This window comes from Bacillus rossius, assembly GCF_032445375.1.
Source record: "Bacillus rossius redtenbacheri isolate Brsri chromosome 9 unlocalized genomic scaffold, Brsri_v3 Brsri_v3_scf9_2, whole genome shotgun sequence".
In the NCBI taxonomy this organism is placed as follows: domain Eukaryota; kingdom Metazoa; phylum Arthropoda; class Insecta; order Phasmatodea; family Bacillidae; genus Bacillus; species Bacillus rossius.
The window spans coordinates 20614779-20636292 of NW_026962013.1; the positions used below are offsets into that span (position 1 = coordinate 20614779).

Sequence of the window (21514 nt, forward strand, 5' to 3'; positions counted from 1 at the left end):
TAGTTTACCTCGGCTGAATTCAGTGTGTAGGTGTGGTAGAACATCATGAGAACTCCGTCTCATTTCACCTCTGGGTTAGAACTAAGAACGTGTAAATCAGAATAGTAATTGGTTTAAAACTGTTTGTCTCTGCAGGGTTTTACTGAGTTCTACACAAATGTTTATATACGTGTTTGCAGGATCAAATTACGTTTTAATGCAGGGAAACGGTCTTTTCAAGGTAACATTGAGTCAATTTTACTCACGTTAATTTCACACCTAATAACACATCATATAGGATGTGCCCTATATAATTTACATAGAATTATGTTTAAACGGCGATTAAAAACATCTCTTCAACTGGATGATCTATTTAGCTCGTAGAATTATCAGATTTTTAAGGGGATTGAAACCCAGGCTGTCTAGCTAACGCCGTAGACATTCTAAACTTCTTCTTAACTTAATTAATGACGCTTATCTTAAGCAACATGGCATCTCATTGGCCGAGACACAAATATCGTTGACTTAATTAACACATCAAAACAAAATACAGACATTCAACAATACATCTTAAAATACTAAAATGTCTCAAATTTAAAACGTGATTTTTCAACAATGAAAATTCTCTTATACAAATTACGTGCAAAAAGTTCAATTTGCCGTTTAAGTCATTAGTTCCCTAGAGGGGTATTACTAATTGAGGCCTCAAAGTCACTTGGGCTACGCCATAGAGTACATAGCACTCGTAGATACGTCCAATAAACAACAATAGAGCATAGACATGAAAATGTAAACAAATAATAATAATTTAAAAAAATGTTATTTATAATAAAAACAATACACTTTCTGTGCACGGGATAGTCATGTAACAGCACAACATATATATTGAAATAATAATTTACATTACATAATAACGGCGTCAACTTTACCGTTTACCGTTTTAAAGTCAATACCTCCTTAGAGGGGTCTCGGTAATTGTTCAATTTCAAACGTCCAATTCAGTCCATAGAGTAACATTCTCATAGATGTGCATTAAAAAATAATTACAGTTTTTAAATAAATTAAATATCTGACATAGAGTACACATTAAATAAAACATTAATAATAACTTTATCTGGTAAAAACATTAAATGTTGCAGTACACCCGGGTGATGGCAGCACTTCTCAGCTCACGCAGCCCCTGTGATCACTTTGCCCGACTCTCCCGTATAAATTTATTTTAAAAATAAATACACCAAAGTTTAAAAAAATAACATTCCTAAACTTTTTTTAGGTTAAATTACCACACTTAAAAAATAAATAAAGTTAATTTACTTACGGGAGTCTTGATCGAGCCGTGTACTGGTGCAATTGCCACAACTACGTTGTTAAACTGCGGTGAGGCCTTACCACCAACTGCAAGAAGAAAAAAATGCCATGTCATTAGTGAGTTCACCAACCTTGAGAGTGTTTACTCTCAAGTATGCATTGATTTGACCACAATTTTCTGCGTAACTTATTTTAATTCACGAGTATCTAGTCAGTATCAACGTGCTTCACAACCCGCTATAATCTTGGAGGTCTCTCTTCACTTTAGGTACGTCTGAATGTACTCAAATGATTTTTTTATGTCTTTCAACATTTATATATCCCCTTCAAGTCTTTTTAAGTCATATCAATTTTTTTTATCGATAACAATTGAAAATTTACCATTGCTGAGGTGGTTTTGATTATCTACAAAAATATATTCTGATATGTGAAATCATTGGCTTTCAGTATTCCATTTGTTTCTAAGTGAACGAATAAAGCTTCACTTAAGTGGCCCCCGCCTGGTCAAGGCTGTATTTGTGTTACTGAGGCGGGATGATAAGTGCGACATTCGCTGGTGCTTCCAGCGCGGCGTCGCCTCTAAGAGCGAGGCAATGTGCACTGGCGCGCAGTCTTCTCGTCGTGCATTGGGCAAGCATGAGGTTCGATTGGTAACCATAACCATAACAGTACATTACGGATGAATGAAGATGGAGGAATTCACAGGTTTTTTTTTTCGTGCCTAAAAATTTACTCTTAAAAAAAACACGTGCTTCAGAGAAATTTTTACTCTTCTAAAAATACAGTTTGAAAAGGAAGTACGGAAGCAGAAATACTCAACCGCCCTCAGTGCAATCTTAAATGAATTTTGTAAGCAGACAACACTAAGCTCTGTACACCGTGTGTGTGCCCAGGCATGTGGGGACCTGAACAGTGGGGTTATTAGAGACGAAAACACTCATTGTAGTTAGAGAAACATAAAGGGAAAAAAAAAATTTTGGAAACCAGAAAATTATATATATATATATATATATATATATATATATATATATTAGAGACTGGATTTGAAAAAGAGTCCTCAGGTATTATCAAGATTTGTTGTGGTGCATATAGCTGAGAGATAGGAATGATTTTTGGCAGCCTGGGGAAGGGGGGGGTGTGGGAAGGGGGGTGGAAGGGTTGTTATGGGAAGGGGGTGAGGGAGGTTTCACCCCCCCCCCCCCTTCCGTGCGCCACTTTGCGCTTGCGCGGCGCCCGCGGAATCAAAAACGAATATCGGTAAACGCACGGGGGCGCGCGTTGTTCCGCTCGTAATTGGCTGTACAAACAAACCCCTTCCCCTCCCCTCCAGCGCTTCGCTGGAAGAGGTCTCGCCGACAGGGGGCGCAGAGAACGCCAAATGCACGCCTCCACGTCTCTGTAATTGCGCTGTCTGACCGCAAGCGGACTATTGAGGGAAGGAGAAAGGGTCCAAGGACTCGGCACGTTTCTTACATTTTTTTTTAAAGATCCTTGCAGTTTTAAATATTGATTTAAATATTTTCATGCTGTAAAAAAATGGTGAATTGAACTGAAATAATTCTGTAAAATTAAAGACATTTTAAAAATTTGTACATTTTCAAGGCAACAACTACATCACTGCAAAATAGTGTTAAAAATAATACTGGGTTCGGATTCTTACCCGCAGTATTTATGCTTTGTCTTGTCCCAGTACCTCCAATAGTTAAAGTTATCTGCAAACATTTCCCCAAATAGCTGGATCAATATTCGACCGAGGGGACTCAGAAATGCGAGTCCAGAGACTTAATACTACGTCATCTCGCTCAATGCGGGTCCCCCTTTTTTTTTATGTGTAACATCTTAATTCTCGGTATGCGGTATTTGGTGGGCGTAATTTCATGAATGGAACGGAAGTCGCGCGAAACGTAAATGAGTAAGTAACCAAGGTGCTGCCATCTGTGGCAGATGGTGCGAAACAAAGTTCACAAAGACAAAGGGAAACTTTTTAGTATTAACTTTTTAGTGAATTGTTAAAATAAAGGCAGTATTTTAATGAAATTCCTTGTTGAAAATCAGGTCTTAAGCTGGGGTTTGGTAATGTTTTTCAATTTTTATTTATTTTTTTTTTTTTTTCGTTTTTGTCGGAGCCGTTTTATTATACCGTTTAAAATTTTGCCCTGCAAATCGAATGATTTGATAGTCGACGTGGCTGCTCCGGCAGAAAATTCCAACGGCGGGTGCGGAAACTACGTGTGTTTCGCGGCCAGGAATGTAGCTGGAAAACACAATTTTGCGTACATTTGTCACTGTCAGCATTATTTTAAGGAATTGTGCATTCAATTTTGTGTCCGAGATTCGTATTACAAGTGAGTTTTTTTTTTGTTTTTTTTTTTTTTTTGCGACATGAGAACATACGAAATTGCTTGTTACCAAGGTCTGTCGAGGATTTTTTTTTTTTCAAGTGCATGTTGCGCGGGGATCTATTTCCATCGTTACTCTGTGTTTCCAGAGCGGTGAGACGGCAGCGCGCGCTGCGTCTGGGGTTGTTTTCCTGAAGGGTTGTCGCTCCACGGGTAGGAGGACGATATTGGTTTCCCCGCCGGCTCAGTTGGTGAGGGGGGGGGGGGTGGTGAGGGGTGGGGAGGGCGACAGCTGCTGGGCGTAGCGCCGCTCGGTATGAACTACGAACATCCTCCCGCGTTCGTTTTTTTTCTCGAGCTCCGGCGGCGGACGAGAAAGGTTGGTAGCCGTGCAAGAAATTTTTTACTAACCTTGCACGCGGTGTCAGCTGTGGATTTTTTTTTTTTCTTCTTTCATTCCTGCTTAAAATGTCGTCGATAGCTAGGTCGTCAGACACGAACCAGATATGTTGGGAAATGAGTTGGCTAGGTGCATGTATTTCTGGCGAAACTAATTTACAGCCTAATTGTGTTGTTTCATGATTGATTGAGTTTCTTTCAAGTACACTTCTAAACAAAAATTAATTATGTAAATTAACAAAAAATTCCTTTGGAAACCAGTTGCCACGAAACAGTTGGTAATTCTATAAGAAATATATTGTAACTTTGTAAAACACTGGGCTATGGTTATTTTCTTGATATATGAAATAGTAGATAATATGTACTACGTATTTATTAAAGTAATTTGGCGCATAATTTTATATTTCAATAGATGTTCATTCAAGCATAATTTTTTTTCAAACCATGAGAAAGATAATCGAGTATTCAACACATTGCCTTTATTTTTTTACAATGTTTTTTTTTATGTGTGCAGTTAATACTGGAAAGCTATTCAGGGGAGGGTTTACAAATAACTTTAACTATTGGAGGTACTGGGACAACACAAAGCATAATAGCTCAGGTTAAGATCTGAACTCGGTATATTACTGCGAACATTATTTTGTAGTGATGCAGTTGTTTTCATGTTAATGTACAAATTTAACAAATATCTGTAATTTTAAATACATATTGCTGTTCCATTTACAAAAATAAAGTTTCAGTGCAGCCTACTTCTTGGTTTTTTGGGCTGTGACCACGTCCGGGCAGATGATGATGTTCCCGACGTTTCGGCGTGCCTTGTTGCTGCCATCTTCAAGGGCAATTAGCAACTGTAATCGCCCTTGATAATCGCTGCAACGTGGCAAGTCATAAAGTCGGACACATAATCATTTGCACACACGTTGCCTCAGCTCAAAAGCCATGAAGTATAGAATCTTCAATTTAATGAAATAAATCTCATTTGTAGCATCAGCATCTTCAGACGTTATCCTTCATGTAACATTTAACCCCCTCCCGTCAAATATTCTGAAATTAATCTAATTTTTTTTATAAAATATTAATATGTTCATTTGAGTTTATTATGTACTTGAACTCGTGTAAATTAGTGCAGTACCTGTCACAAAGCACGGAAGATAAAAAAAGTCGTAACTCAATACTTTAACTAATGCTCGTATTTTATTTGAAAATCAGCAAACTGTGCGGTATTTATAGGCAAGCTAATAATCTAAAAGTCGTTAATGTTTAGAAAGTAAATATTCGTAACCTTGATTTTTTTTTGCTGGGAATATTTACTATAAATGTTTATGATTATCTATTTTTAATATATAAAAACCAAAACACTGTGTTAATATGCTTTATATTTCGTTTCAAAACTTAAAAAAAAAACTGCATAGCCGCAAAGTAGTGTTGAAAACCGTAACCTCAATTTCAATTGCAAAAAAAAAAGTGCACATAGCAACCATGCTTATTTCATTGCTACCAAGATAATTCAACCTTGTTAAAAGTTATTCCAAAGTATAATATGTTGCCATTAATCTCAATAATATGCCACTCCGTTAATACACCATTCCATAAATTCTCAACTAACTTTTTTTATTTAAGTTATTTTGTTTAAGAAATTTCAATGTTTTATTTCTATTTAAAAACTTAATTTTTCTGATGTTGGCATTTCCAAACCACACAGATTTTTTAGGGGAAGCCTTCATTTCACAGACGAGAGAGCCACACCCGAAGTTCCCCGAAGTTCATGCTCGCTTTTTTTTCCGTACCACAACAGGTGTATTTATTTGGGGGGGGGGGGGGAATTCGTGAGCATTTATTCTCCAAATGCGCGGGTTTAACTTATAATATGTCATTCTTAAAATTATTCATTAACATACACATCATAGGTTAGCTACATTATAAATACTTTAAAACATTGTGGATGGTTGGTTATATTAGGTAAGTATAGCTACATTAAAAATACTGTAAAATCATTTTATTGTTGCTTAGCAAATAACTTTTTAATTTGTAGCTATCCAGCGCTAGGAAACAGTTTACATGATTTCACAGTATCTTTAATGTAGCTATCTTAACAAAATCAACCGTCCAAAATGTTTTAAAGTATTTATAATGTAGCTAACCTAACCCAATTGACCATTAGTTATCATGAGTTGTCCAAAATTAACATTCACGGACACTCCTCTAAAAAAAAATTACAAATAAATAACGTTGCCTTGTTTATGGTCTTTCCTTTTATCAACACCGCCATATTTATTTACAATGAACAAAAAAAAAAACCGAAGATGCACGATCAGGCGTTTGGTTCTCTCGTCTGTGAAAAAAAGGCTTCCCATTTTTTAGTGGCCTTGTTCCGTCTATTCAGTTGCGCCCCCTGATACGGTCTTGCTACCTACCTCCCTCCCCCCCGGCAATGGGATGGACTCGACCACCGCGTCGCGGCTAACGGCCGCGCACACCTGCCCCTGGCGTGTGCTGCCGCCTGTTGACACTTGCGCGCACTGTGTGGCGACCGCGGGCGAGATACCAGGCACGCACTTGGGATTAATTAAAGCCAGGAGCCGTAACTAATCCTTGCAAACGTGAACATTCAAAAATAATAAATTAACAATTTGATTAAATAAAAAAACACCCGGAAAACCTTTCCTTGAAAAAAAAAAAGCATTACAATTTTTTATCGCAAACAATTTAAAAATGCCCTCTATTTTACCAGATTGTGTTAGTCAAATATTTTTAATTAATATTTTAATATATCATAAGCTACGTTAATAACTCTAACATATTTAATGTTTTTTAATAATAATTTTATATGAAGCTAGTAATTTTTATTTAGTTGAAAATGTTTTATAAAGTATGTTTTAATTTTTATAGGTTTGTTTATTAAAATTATGTGTGATATTTGTAACACATTAACGTGGTTAAGTAGAAGACAAGGTGGCACGCCTTAACTTCGCCACATAAATTAAGCCAATAAAATAAATAAATAGATAAAAATCCCTTTCGGCACAGCCTGCAAGCGTACCTAGGTATATTTCTAAGAACATATTTCTTCTGTAAATGTACTGGAAACTTCTATAAACTCCTGGAACATTGTCAGAACTTAATGTAGGTACATAACATATATTTTCGCCAATATTAAAAAAAAAATATATACTTTTTCCAAGCAGCAAAAATATTTTGATAATTTTTAACTTAATGCATCCAGCATTGAATGACTTAACACATTTTATATTATGCCCTCAAAGGTAGTTATGCAATTATTTTTGATCCTCAAACACTATTTTTCATCCGTTGCACTAATACGTGGTCGAATAAAAAAAATTTTGGACAAAAGTTTAAGTTAGTTTTAACAAGGTTATTAATAAATTCTGACGAATATTATACTAAGAAATTTTTTTTTAATTTCAACCCCTGTTTTTTTGGTAAGAGTTCCTTTCATCAAAAATTGTTTCAGCCAAAGGTTTTAGATAAAGTGTAGGAGTTTTACAATAAAGTACAATGGATTTGATAGTATATATATTAAAAAAGATAATGACATTTAGTCTTTCTACCCTTCACATTTGTGATATAAAATTTACTATAGACAAAAATTTTCAACAATCTGTAAAAAGTTAAACAAAAATAAACATTAATTCGATGTAGTACATGGTAGGGAAGTTTTATTTCTTTTGTTACTTCAGTCCCAGGTGTTTTCAACCCCTTGCAGTAATGGTTTGTGATATCATTTTTTTTTTTAGAAAAAAAGGTTTTAATTAAAAAGTTTAAGAATTACAAACAATTTGAACGTATTTGATAGTGTACCTACTAAAAGAGTTATGATTTTTTTCTACCCTTCATTTTTTTAACCACTTGCAGCAGTGGTTCGTCTAAACAAAAGTGTTTCAGACCATTTTTAGACAAAAATTATAAGATTTATGAACAGTTTGAATTAATTTGATAGTGTGCCTACGAAGGAAGTTAAGAATTTTTTTTTGTCATTCAACCCTTGTTTATTCCACCCCTTGCAGTAATGGTTGGTCGTATAAAAAATTATTTCAGACGAATTTTGTAGATAATAATTTAAGGTTTTATAATATATAATAGAACGGATTTACAACGTACGAAATTTATATATATATTTTAATTCTAGCTCTTTATTTTTTCAATCCCTACAACAATAGTTCGTCTTATCAAAAATTGTTTCGGACAAAAGTTTTAGTTAAAAATTATAAGATTTACAAACAATCTGAACATACTTGATAGTGTACCTACTAAGGGAGTTATTTTATTTCCACCCCTCTTTTTTTCAACCCCTTGCAGCAATGGCTTGTCTATAGTCAAAAATTGTTTCAGAAAAAAAGTTTTAGATAAAAATTATAAGATTAACAATAGATCCGAACAAACTCTATGCTATGCTTACGAAGAGAGTTAAGATTTATTTGTTCTCCAACCTTAGTTCTTCTACCCTTAGCAGTAATGGTTGGTCGTATAAAAAATTATTTCAGACGAAAGTAGTAGTTAATAATTTAATTGGATTGGTCGAAATGGTCGAGACGACTGAGCTCTTTGTATTGTTGGCCTCCACGTTCACCTGACATAACGCCATGCAATTTCTTCCTTTGGGGCTTTATAGAAGATTGTGTCTACGTTTCGCCGCTACCTAATAATTTTTCCAGAACTGAGACACAGAATTAAATAGGCTAACGCTTCCAATACTCCGGACGTGTTAACCAAAGTGCGGGAAGAATTATATTTTAGGTTGGATGTGTGCCGTATAACAAAAAGGTGCACATATTGGACATTTGTACGAAAAACTAGGCTAGTTTACCTTCAATATGATGCGCGCTTTGTTGAAAATAGTCTAAATTAAACTGTCATAATGTACCCTTGAAACTGGGATATTCTTTTATGGACATAATTTATTTTCGATCGTTTGTAAACTCATACAGGTAGCAAAGCACGTTGATATATATATATATATATATATATATATATATATTGTTATATATATATATATTGTTATATAATGGCTTCGAGCTAAAGCGTACGAAATGAAACAAAAGCCACGATAACGCTGGGACTAATGTATGCCGAAATCTTTTCTCAGGCTCAGGTTTAAAATCAACCACTTGATGAGGGAATAAGTACCCACCCCACCCAACCCCTTACCCGAATTCCAAAGATGCCCGGGGCGCAAGGGTATGCATGTAGCAGTATAGCGTGACTGCACAGTTACCCCAGCGCCAGCCCACACTTATCAGAGCGAGGAACAGACGCTAATTAGTATTCTTACGGCACGCGAGGTAGCACTCCCCTTGATACACCGCACGCGAGATAAGTAACGGCGGTGGCTTACCAATCTGCGGGACCTCCCGAGCTAGCGAGACAGCTCGGAGCTGCAATTAAGGCGGTTCGTTTTGAACGACGCGGTGCATTCGTAACCGCGCGAGTACGCTCACGTCTCGCTCTCACGCAGTGATGCCAACTCCTACAGAGTGTTCCCCCTAGGATCAACTTCAAATCCCCCTAGATTTCTAATAAAAAAAAAACCCTAAAGTTGTAATTGTACACCCATTTGAGAGCTAAAATTATTTTCGCCACTTGTGTTGCTGTTTTTTCTTCACTTTGTTTTCAAGATATACACTTTAAATTCACGCCCTCAAAAATTTTCTTAAATAATGTACCCGCTAAAAAAATCCCTCTAAATAAATTTACCCCCTAAAAAAACCCATCACGGCTTTGTTCCCCCTAAATTTGGGGGGAAAACCCCAAGTTGGCATCCCTGCTCTCACGTGACGAGGGAGGTCGTGGGCTCCACTCGAGTTCCTGAGCACTGACTCACTTCACTCTCGCGGTTCTGGGGGGGGGGGGGGGCACTGTAATCTCGGAGGTCTTACGAGTAGTGTATGTTGGTTCCTCCGGTGGCAGGTTCGAGGTTGTGGAGCTGTGGAGCCGATCAGCCATCTTGGATTGTAATCATGGTCCCCAAAAGAGCGGGGCTGGGTGGACCCCTGTGTCCAGGGCCCGGGCCCAGACCCGTTTATTTTTATCTCAGTTTGTGAAATAAATATACATACTCGCTGTAAAATCATTTTATAAATAAAGCTTAGTTTGGACTTATAAAATAGTTACCATAATTATACCCTGTGTTTTCAGGTTAAATAACGTTCTAAAAAGAGTGTAGGTAAGAAATAACCATGCGATCATAATGTAGCACGTGACTGTAATTTTTTTTTTGAGGGGGGGGGGGGGTTGGCGTCTCCTATCCTGGGTCCGGGGCCATGATTGTAACGTCACGGCGGCCATCTTGGATTACCTTGACAGTCACCTATGCCCTTGACCTTCACAATTTGTCCAAAATTCGCCAACATTTCGCAAAACTTTAACCCAAAATTAACCCAGATGTCTAGTGTTTAAGAAAACTTTGCGCCCAAAAAATTAAAAAAAAAAAAATGTTCAAATTAATTTTTGAGAGAAAATTTACCATATAACCATTTTAAATTCTAAACTCCTCTAAGATATTTTGCCTTTAAAATAACTAAATGACCCCAAAGTGGCTTAAATTCTTCATATACCAACCGCCAGTCAGCTGCTGAGCCTGAAACCTTATCTTTAAAAACGAATTTGTACGTTGTTTGAGAATTTTTGGCGGATTTTTTTTTTCTAAAAACTGGAAATTTTGGCAATTTTGGCGAAATTCGGAGGTCAATGTCAAAGGTCACGGTCAATGTCATCCATTATGACCGCTGTGACGTTACAATCCAAGATGGCGGACTAACTCCACCGCTCCACAACCTCGATTCTGCCGCCGGAGCAACCAAAATATAGTAAGTAATACTCCTATGGCCCTATGCCTAACTGTGCAAACTAAAACCCTTTCAAACAAATATAAACACAAACAAACGCATCACGAAAACTTAAGATGTTACTATACAGGTGTTTCGCTGTTAGACCGGTTGTTATAAATAACGTGCATGGGGTTTCAGATAGTAGATTATCTAATATGTCATTATCAAAAACAAGTTTTTATACTGTTAAAGAAGCAGTTTACTTTGTTATTTTTTTTACATAAGAGCAAGTGAAAAGAGTTCTCAATATTAGTTAACTGCGTTCAAAATTAGAAATTTCATTGCACTCAGCAATCGACTATCTTTTTTCACAACATTCCCTATAATATCTTGATGATGTTATAGAATGTTGATTATCTTCGAAAATACTTTTTTTTAACTGTATTCACATTAAAAAATAATAAACAATGAAGAACTGATTCACACATAAACTCGTGTAACTGTTGCTCAAAGGCTGTTCAAAGCTAAACATCAAAGCAAAATAGTATATTGAGTGTCTCTTCAAACCTTAGGTATGGGTGAGTTAACATGTATTAATTTTTTTTTATATTGTTAAATATTTTTAATGTTATTGTACCACTTCATTAATTTTTTAATTATAAATTTTTTATTCTAGTATTTTTCGTCACAAAAATTATCTAACTAATGTAATGATCCCCCCGAGAATGAACAGGTTCCGTGTTTTTGAGTAAAAGCGTGTAAAATAAATAACATAAAAGCAGGGGCAGACATTTTTCAAAAAAAAAAAAAACCTGACAGCCCATTAGATTGAAATGTGATATGCCCGCGCTAGCTGTTTCTTCCTCGTGATTGGCGGCCGTCTGTAAGACATTGCCTTATTTGGCCGGGCCATTCAGAAAGCGTTTGCTTCCACGCTGAATTACTATGAATGGTGTGCTAACAGTGGACATGTTCCTGAAATAAACTCGACCAATCATGAAGCACAAACGATGCTGCAGTATTTTAACTCTAAGCAGCACCTACTCTGGGATATCTGTCCGTCAAAAATACATGAAACTATTGAAAAATCATAATACAACGGAATGACTTCGACAACGGTCAGGAACGGCCACAGGACTAGGCACATTCTCTTTCCATGGCGTTATTTGTCAAGGAGTTTTATTTTTTGTTGTGAACAATAAGGACGTTAATTGGAGAAGGAAATTTTTTTAATTTTACTAGCATCTAAATTAAAGTGTCGAATTTTTTATGATTTCGTGTAAGAAAAAACCTTGAAACATTTTCTTGCCTCGTATAATGATGCGATTTCACCAGCATTTTATGTTCGGCATTAAAATAAAACTAACCTGAGAATATTTTTTTTCTTGAAAGATCAAAAATGCTTACGCTACATTAGAAAAAATAATGGACGCTTTTTAAGTTCCAAGTTGGCTTGAAAAAAAAATGTTTTTTTTTTTTTTCCAAAAGTTTATTTTTTTTTATTTTAAATTCCCGACATTTCACCATGTCCTCACTACCCCCCAGCCCCCTTTTACTGGCCGACAGGTAAGGTCCTTCTCCATAGTATTAGGACCCTGGAAAAGTGAAAGGGCCAGGGCCCTCAGAGTCTAGAGCCGCCAGTGACCAGCGGTCACGACACAGATGCTATCGCGCGCCGCGGACTGCGCGTCTCGCTTTCACCCCCCGACCCCCCCCCCCCCTTCCTGCGCGAACGGACGTCCTCTTTTGAGTTCCGCCGAGGCTTCCCGCCCGCGCCGCTGCGCTGTGGTGACGTTTCCGCGTTCCACGCGGGAGCGACAGTGCCTTGTTGCCAGACGCAGTTGCGCAATCAGAAGAGACCCGCGGAAAAAAAAAATTGGTTGTCTGTAAAGTCGGTTTACGGACGATAGTTTAACGTGACAACGTCATAACAAAACATTGATGAAATAATAATTGCATAATTTTATGAATAAAATTGAATAATTTTTATTGAATTATCACTATTTTGTATGGATACAAAGAAGGAGTGAAATGAAATCTACAATTTAATTGATAAATTTACTTTTATTTGCACTCATTAATTCAAATAAGTTTATTACTTTAACGAAGAGATTATTTTAACTATAACTTTTATACATGTTTGGTATTTAACTTCTTCCAATCTGTGTTATTCTGTTAAGGAAAGGACGATGATAGGAAAAGTAGGAAACGAATGAGAGTGTTTCAAGTTTAATGTGCCTCGAAAAAGTCAAATCGATGGTTGTTCCAATCGAGTGGAAGAGAGATAGATGCGGCGCAAGCGTACAATGAGCGTAACGGAACACAGCGTAACGGGACTATGTGCGTAATGGGACACAGCGTAACGGGACAATGTGCGTAACGGGACAATGTGCGTAACGGGGCAATGTGCGTAACGGGACAATGTGCGTAACGGGACTCTTTTTTGTGCGTGCAGCCGGCGTTCATCGATTTATTAGATGTTGTCACGTCAAAAAAACTCGCGATTACGTTTAGCAGTTAGTGTGGAACCCAAACGCGTTTAAACATTTTTTGCTGCTGCAGTGTAGGACAGCATTTTACCTGAAGTTACTCTGATCCAATGAGTAACCCTCAAACGAAAGAAGCACCAAATCACAAGCCTCCCTGATAACACGTCTCAATAAGCCAGTAGCCAGTGAACTGGTGTGATTTTCCCGAGTACATAGAGTATCGTTGACGCCATCCTAGAGGTCATTGAAACCGCGAATCTTTCCATTTCCTAGCAATCAGGAACCAACTACAGTCTGTCTCATGCTTGCACTACAATTTTTTTTTTTTTGTAAATTTAACAGAAATATTCACGTAAAAGTACAGATGTTCGTAAATTTGTACATTTACATTTTTTAAAAAAAAATTAGTTGTGCCGTAAACGTCGCACGATTGTTTTCTGTTCTGCTTGGTAGCCAATATATGGTTACTTTTAACTTATTATTGGTAGACATTTCCAAAAATTGAAACACGAAATATCTATCGAGTTTGGCTTTCAAACTCAGACAGACGATAAGCTGTTACATTATGTCATAACCTACATAATGACTCGACACGACACAGAAACAAGCTTTCACGCTATTTATAGTAAAGGTTCGTTTCCTCTTGGCAGTAACAAATCCTGTTGGTAAATATCAGATTGTAACACTGTATAGAGTTTGGAAAGATGAAAACAATGCACGCATATCCAAAAAAAATTGTTTCTATGAATGGCTTCAAAAATTGAAACTATTGAAAATAAAATGGCGTAGTCTGTACCACACGGGTACTCCATCTGATTGTTTGCGGACACGAGCGTTTTCGTCAACATCTTAGTGACGAAAATAAATCAATTTAGCAAGATAGACCAGTCAACAAGAGGCAAAGTAAGCACTTTTTACCAGCAGACCTGAAAACATGTTATAAGGGTAATTCGAGGACGCGGAATCCAATGATTCTAATTTTTTTGTCATTAGATTAGTCTTCCGATATGTTACATAGTCTTCCGTCGCCCTGCTAACGTGTTATAAGTAGAAAGTGAGAACAAACAGTTTCCTCTCACTTGCACTCTCTAGTCATAACGGAGATGCCCGAGAATAGCCGAAGACCCTTTGTTTGTGTTTAGTTCACACGTACGCTCGCATGCACACTAGCCCCACTTTTATAATTACGCTTTACTTTTTTCTCTCCAATATTTCTCGCTCATGTTTGCAAATAAAAAGATGGACCTGAAAACATTTTTCATGTATGTTTTAATTCTCCACAACTTTTGTTTGAAACGTTTTTCGCTTAAACGCCTTGATTCTGAGAAAAACTGCGTCAAAACAATTTTTTGCCCTTTTCTCCAAATACTTCAGGTCCGATTTCAAACAAAATTAGCATCATTGGATTCCGCGTCCTCGAATTACCCTTATATCAAGTTTTCAGGTCTGCTGTTAAAAAGTGCTTACTTTGACTCTTGTTGACTGGCCTAAGAATTCAAGAAGTTCTGATAAAGCTGCAATGCGCTGAAAGGAAGTTCCCCCTTTTCTCTTTCCTGCAGCTACCCCTGCCCCCTTTCCCACACCCTCTCGAGCCAAGCCAGCGCAGCGGAAGCCACGTTGCTTCCGCCCAAAGCCGCGTGCAACAAGGTCACGCCGGGAGAGATGGGCAGAGGAAGATGGCTGCCTGGTCGGACGCACGAGCTCTTAAGGTCGGTATTCCAAGACGCTCGGGGTGAGGTGGCGAATAAGCACTTGCCTTGTCGGGATACAACCGTAACCTAACTCGCGGGCCGTATTCCAGAACGTGTCCAAACAGAATCCTAGGTAAGGAAAAAAAATCTGGCATCCGTTTATATAAACGGTGGAGCCCTGCGCGAGGCTAGAAACTGGTTTCAACGCCTTCCAGCGGACGTTTGGCAACCAAGGATACAGTATTTACGGCAAAAATACTACAGAAAGAAGCACCATACTTTCAATGTTACGATTATTTCTTGTTATCACCATTGAAGTGTACTAACTGTATTCCAGGAATGGTCACAAATCATCATGCATGCGCGGAGGTTTGGTCAACAGATCGGCAACGGATAGGACACCCAAAATCAATTTCCTAAAAATAAGGGGTTGGCTGTGTCCTGTCTGTTTGGGAGCTGTTTTTGTGCACTAGCAATACGGTTAGAACACAGGTGTAGCATATTCAACACCTAAACCCTTATTTTTGTGTTTTGGAACACCGGCCTAAAAGCTAGGGGGCGATAAGGCCGACACTTGCTCGCGCAGCACACGCCTCTACGCGCCAGGCATATAACTGGCACGCAGTCTTCCTGTCGGTAACGCGCCTATATGAGAATTGTAGCGGCGACCCTATCATTTTATGATGAGATGTTAGTAGTATATATTGGTAGGTCCTGAAACTGGTTTCTGGCTGTGGAGCTAGAGCCAACCGCCATCTAAGATGACGTCACAGTTGCACTTTTCGTTACGGTCATCATCTTGAATTTTTTTAATAATTTTAAAATTTTTCCCGATTTTCTAGCATAAAAAATACGGATTTTAAAGATGGCGGTCACAACGAAAAATGAAATGATTACATATCAATTCAAAATGTCGGTCATATCATCCTAATGGTTGATATCATTACTTCGGCGGCTTATAAATGCGGATTTTAAGCAGCTTTGCGGACTATTCAAACCACTGGCATTTATGATGACTAAAACGGAAAAGTTTCCCTTAAAACGAAATTTTTGCGGATTTTGGCGAATTTTGTGACAAATATTGATAAATATTGAGTCATTTTTGGCAATTTGTGACAAATTTTTAAGTTAAAGGTCAAGGTCAAAGTTCTCTGTCAAGGTCATCCAAGATTGCCACCGTGATGTCACAATCCAAGATGGCGGCCTACACCACCGACACCGCACCTTAAACCCTGCCACCGGACGCACTATTATATGCTGCTCAGGAGGAACATTTATATAGAACCTTTTTAACTCATACATTCATGTGGTATTTCAAACACAACGGATTTCGGTTAGCGTGCTTTTCTTCGCACGGACGTTCCTGAGAAATCTTCGCATGAAGGTCCGTATGCGTAACCTAAGTGAAGGTTGTAAATATGCCTTTAGAGCGATGCACCGATTGCCTAAAGACGAACTAAATTGTTATAAAAATATGTGAGCAAGTCTTTCATTACTCGCAAGTGATTTGTAAACATCTAAAATTGGTAACGAGCAAATTCATGCGTTTTCATGTTACAAATAAACTTTATAATATGAAACTTGGACATGAAATTTATGTATTATTTATTCTTCAAAATAATGCCGAGCGTGATAAATGTACGTAAATTGTTTTCAACTACATTTCTTGACGCGAATTACGCGTAGTTTAGGCACCCGCCGCTAGAATTCGCTGCCACGGCAGCTACGTCTACTATCGAATCTTTCGATTTGCAGAACGAAAGGTTAAACTATATAATGAAACTCAAAAAAAATATCAAACACCGGCTTTCGGCCTGACTTTCAAAAAGGAATTTTACTAAAATGCTGCCCATATCGTTAAAATTCATTAAACAGTTCATTCTATTAAGTTCCCTTTGTGTTTGTAAACTTCGGTTCGAGCCAATCGCCACAGCTATTGGTTGTTACACATTTCCGTTCCTTGACATCCGTTCCATTCACGAAATTACTCCCACCAAATTCCGTACACCGAGAGCTAAGGTATCTAACATTAAAGGAGGAGGAAAAAAACCTTTCAAAAACACAGGAAAAATAGCGAAATACTTTTCCTTCTTACACGTGTCTTTTTTTTTACATTGTTTACAACACTGCGCGGAACTCGCAAGTCTGAATACGACGTTGTTTCCACGAATATCCAGTTATTTGAAACCAACAAAAGAAACCGTCGATTTCAGGAGGAGCATCCTCGACGAGAAGTCCGTGAATTGACTGTGATTTTTGACAGTGTGGTGAAGTCATTACCGGCGTCCTGCATTGCGTGCCGGCGACTTGCCCGCGCTGGATCGCGTGAAGGATTGCCGCGAGAAAGTGTTGGCCGCGGAGGGACGCTGTTAGCCAGATCTCTCCCAGACAATCTTCCTCCCCCATTCGCTTCCTCCCCCACTCACTTCCTCCAACCACTCCAATCAATGACCCTAGCGGGGGAATCTACGCATACTCTCTTTCTAACAAGGTGCCACTTTATTTTGACAGGTGCTGCTAGGAATATTCAAACTTTGACATCGTTAACATTCTTATTAAATTAACAAAATAATTACTAACGAATACAGGTTGGGGCAGAATTATTACAAGAAAATTCAACTGTAGGTTAGTTACGAAAAAAAAATGTAAAAAATCAATATTACAACTTATGGTCCAAAATGAGCTTCCCAAAGCTGCTATCCGTAGGGACTGGAAAAATTCATACTCGGGCAAATGCCCCATGATCATTGGGTAATGACTTGTGAGACCTGTTATCTAAGATGCTTGTGATCAAATACTTCTTTCGTTGAGGGTTGTTCGTTGGTTTCAGAGTCCATCAGGTAAATTGTGGTCCAATACTGAAGCAGCAAAAAGTTAAACGCATTTACATTCTAGCCCATCGTAACTGCTTCTACGCACCGATTAATGGTGAAATGAAATGGTTGTTTTGAATGACAGCTTGTGCTTCCATATATTGCAAACCGAAAGATTTTCTTGGTCAGGATCTTGGGCTTAAAAAAAAAACTCCCAACTAGGACTTATAATCTTAACACTTCTTTTTTTTTTTTTTTGAAGTTATACTTCTTTAGGCGCGTTATGAAAAAATGATGAGAGTGAAATTTTAAGATGCGCGCGCATCACTGAAACACAAAATTAACAGGTTGAAGCTGCCCGCTAAACCACTTATTAAGCTACCAACAAAATAGAAATAGAACATCTATTAGTCGCGCATGTTGGCACGCTCGTCGCCTCTGATAACTCTTTTCATATTTATAATATTTATCCACATGTTTCTAGTTTCTACATTCACAACACGTGTTTTAGTTTCATACAAGTGCGAATTATATATGTGATAATAAATTATATTCAGTAGTGATTTAAAATGAATATTTTGATTAATATTATTTACTATTCGTAAATATTAGTAAAAAAATTGTGCTTGTATACTTTTTCAAGTGCTCCAATATAATTGAGGTTAATTATTCGTATGTATTATTTATTGATATAAATTAAAATATTATTTTTAATATAATTAATACTAAATATTATTAAATTATTAATGTTAAACATTTATCATTGGTTATTTAATATTTACAAAATAATTTAATAAAACATAAAATAAAAAATTTGTGAAAAAAAATTAAAATCAAACATCAAATTAAAATATTAATTTTTAATATTGATTTTTAAAATGAATAAATAATAAATATTTATAAAATATATGAACAAATTTAATGAAAACTTTTTGATAGAAATTAAAAGTGAATATTAAATTAAGAAAATAATAAATATTAAAAAATGAATAAACTGAAAATAAATTTTTGAATTTATTATTAAATTTATTTATTTTCTTTTAAAATATTAAATAATCAATAATAAATATTTAAAATTAAGAATCTTATAATATTTAGTACAAATTATGTCATATAAATTTTTATTCTCTAAATTTTATTTATTTAACTGTTCAAATTTAAACTGAACTTAATTGACTGTGTTGACTATCTTTTTCCAGCCCTTTTATTATTTTATTGTAATTAATTATTTGCATTCAATTAAAAACTATATTTAAAGATGCAAAATAAGTATAACTTCTCACGCGCGTACATAAGTACACGCACCCATTTTTTTTACTCATTTTACTCTACTGTCCTCCAAATTAAAACATATTAATTACAGAATACTACGGAATTAACATAATTCACTTACTACTAATTCGTTACAATGCGGTACTGTTGCTCAGCAGACAGTATTGTTCCCGCGCTCCAGAGTTCAAAATTAGCATGGCACAGGGCCTACAAATGTAGTGGGAATCTCACGATGTAAACAAACATTGCTATTGGTAAGCAGGCTTTCATTCTGTAAACGATGTTTTTTTTTTTTTTTTTTTTTTTTTCCCCCACTGTTTGAGTGTTGTAGCCACTTTCACCGAATTTCACTGCAGACTGTAGAAACTGGTCGCAGGTATACCTCTGAAATTTAGATAATCAGTGACAAGTAACAGGTATGGATTTCACTGCCCACCACTACTCTCGGCTAGTCTCGAAATGTTTTCGTTTATAAAATGCATGCCCCAAATTCATTGGTTATCCAACATAATAATTCGGCACTAAAAAAAATTTACGAGATTTAATATTCATTCACGTGTGTCCCGTACTTGGGTTAGTTTTAAAAAAAATGTACTCTCGTCGTCCTCGAAGAGCGTATAACGTTGGTCATCGCTGGAACAAAAAGATAAAAGAAAAGGAAAAAAAATCGCTGCGGGCGGCAAAAAACATGTGTACGACCCGGTCTGGTAGAGGTGTCGTCTTGTTTGATCTGGAAGGTGTTATATTCCCCGAGGTGCTGGGCTTAAAGGGTGGAGGGGAGGGGAGGACCTTTTGCTGGCGCAGACCGCGCGCGTGGTCGTAGGTAGGAAGAGCGGATCAAGACACCTCTTCGTACGAGAGAGAGAGAGAGAGAGAGAGAGAGAGACGGGGAGAATGTTTGCGCGAGAGGTAGAGAAAGAGAGTGTGGGCTTCTCTGCAGCCCTGAGAGCCAAGGCTTGTTTGCTAGCTACGCAATGAACGCAAGAACGCAAAGATGCAAACTGTCCAGGCAAACGCTATTTTAGAGCACCTGCTTACAAAACTGCTCAAGGATATTAAACGTAACGCAAGTTTTCTTCTATTTGTGTCCTGGCTTAAGTTTTCAACGGCCACATTCGAAGATAAGGTTCCGAAAACATTTAGACACGCAGATGTTTTTTTTTTTTTTTTTTTTAACCCCCACGGTGTTATTTTCATTATATAGCCCTACATATGTTTACACTTCACACAACGAAAGAAAAGAACACTTTTAAATCAAGTTATTTACATCAAGTTATTTTCATCGGAATTGCACTTGCGTCACCTGCTTCGTTTCGACAAAAGCTGATCTTAGCTTGTTTTCAGATTTCGTTCATAACTACAATTTTTCTTTTTTTTTTTTTAATTTATTTGTCAATGACGTACAAATGCCCCGAAATGGCGTGTCATTCAATTTTTTATTTTTTATTTTTATGCTTGTCATCATCGGAAGAAATCTGTAACTCGGAGGCATAGGACACTATGTCCACCTTTGGGCAAAATACACTTTTAACCATAAACTTGACCATAATCTTTTAACAATAAACTTTGACTTTCTTTCTAGTAGCATACAACACTATATACGATGTATATGTGTGCGTGTATGCGCGTGCGCTTGAATTCCTCGCGTGACAAGTGAAAATTTTTGCTTATTAGATATAGATAGATTATTAATATATTTTATTGAACAAGAGGTAATTATATGACTGGGGTAAAGATCTGAAATGAAAAAAAAAATTGCCTTTTTCCGCATCCTGTACTCTCGTGTTCATTCACTGGCACTTGTTGGCTCCTCTTTTGGCAGGTTGTTCCCACTCATCTCCTTTTCCGGTTCCCCCACCAAGTACCTAAATATTTTTCCCCTCGTGCGATCGGAATTTTTGTAACGCTCGGAAATTGTAGCACCCTCAGCAAAGAAGTTCGCTTCAAAATAACATATTTTGGGTAGAAAATAGTTCAATCCATAAGTGAGGCTATTTAAATTCTTCGGACTGCTCTCTTGAAAAAAGTACTTATGTACTATCGAAGTACAGAAATAGTTTGGCTGAATGCAAGTGTTTATCGGGCCTTCGCGTCAGAAGGTTTTAACGAGGCGGCATCAACAATCCTCGCCAGCGCCAGGAGGGCTTTCGCTGTTTGCGGCTGTAACTTGAGGCATAGTTCAACTGAGCGGTTCCCCCACCCTCTCCCCCCCCCCCCCCCATAAACCTACCACGTAGCCACGTGTCGCTGACAACTCCGCCGCCCCAACTATTCCAGCCACCCCCCTGGTCTGCGTGAGCTTGCGAAATTTGCGGCGAGGTAGACGACCCACGGAAAGTTGTCGTTCCCCGGATGTCGGCGTGGGAGCAGAGACGCGGCGCAAAAAGAAAAAAAAAATGTCTTCGTGGAAACTAGAATTATGCGCCCACAACATTCCAA

The 21514-nt window shown here is 37.4% G+C and overlaps 1 long non-coding RNA gene across 1 annotated transcript in view; it reads right to left on the reverse strand.

The window, feature by feature from the left end:
- Positions 1 to 21514, reverse strand: part of LOC134543348 (uncharacterized) — a 272081-nt gene that overhangs the window by 163719 nt on the left and 86848 nt on the right. The window contains exon 2 of the long non-coding RNA XR_010076921.1: positions 1298 to 1374. This is a non-coding gene — a long non-coding RNA (uncharacterized LOC134543348). The remainder of the gene's footprint in view (positions 1 to 1297; positions 1375 to 21514) is intronic.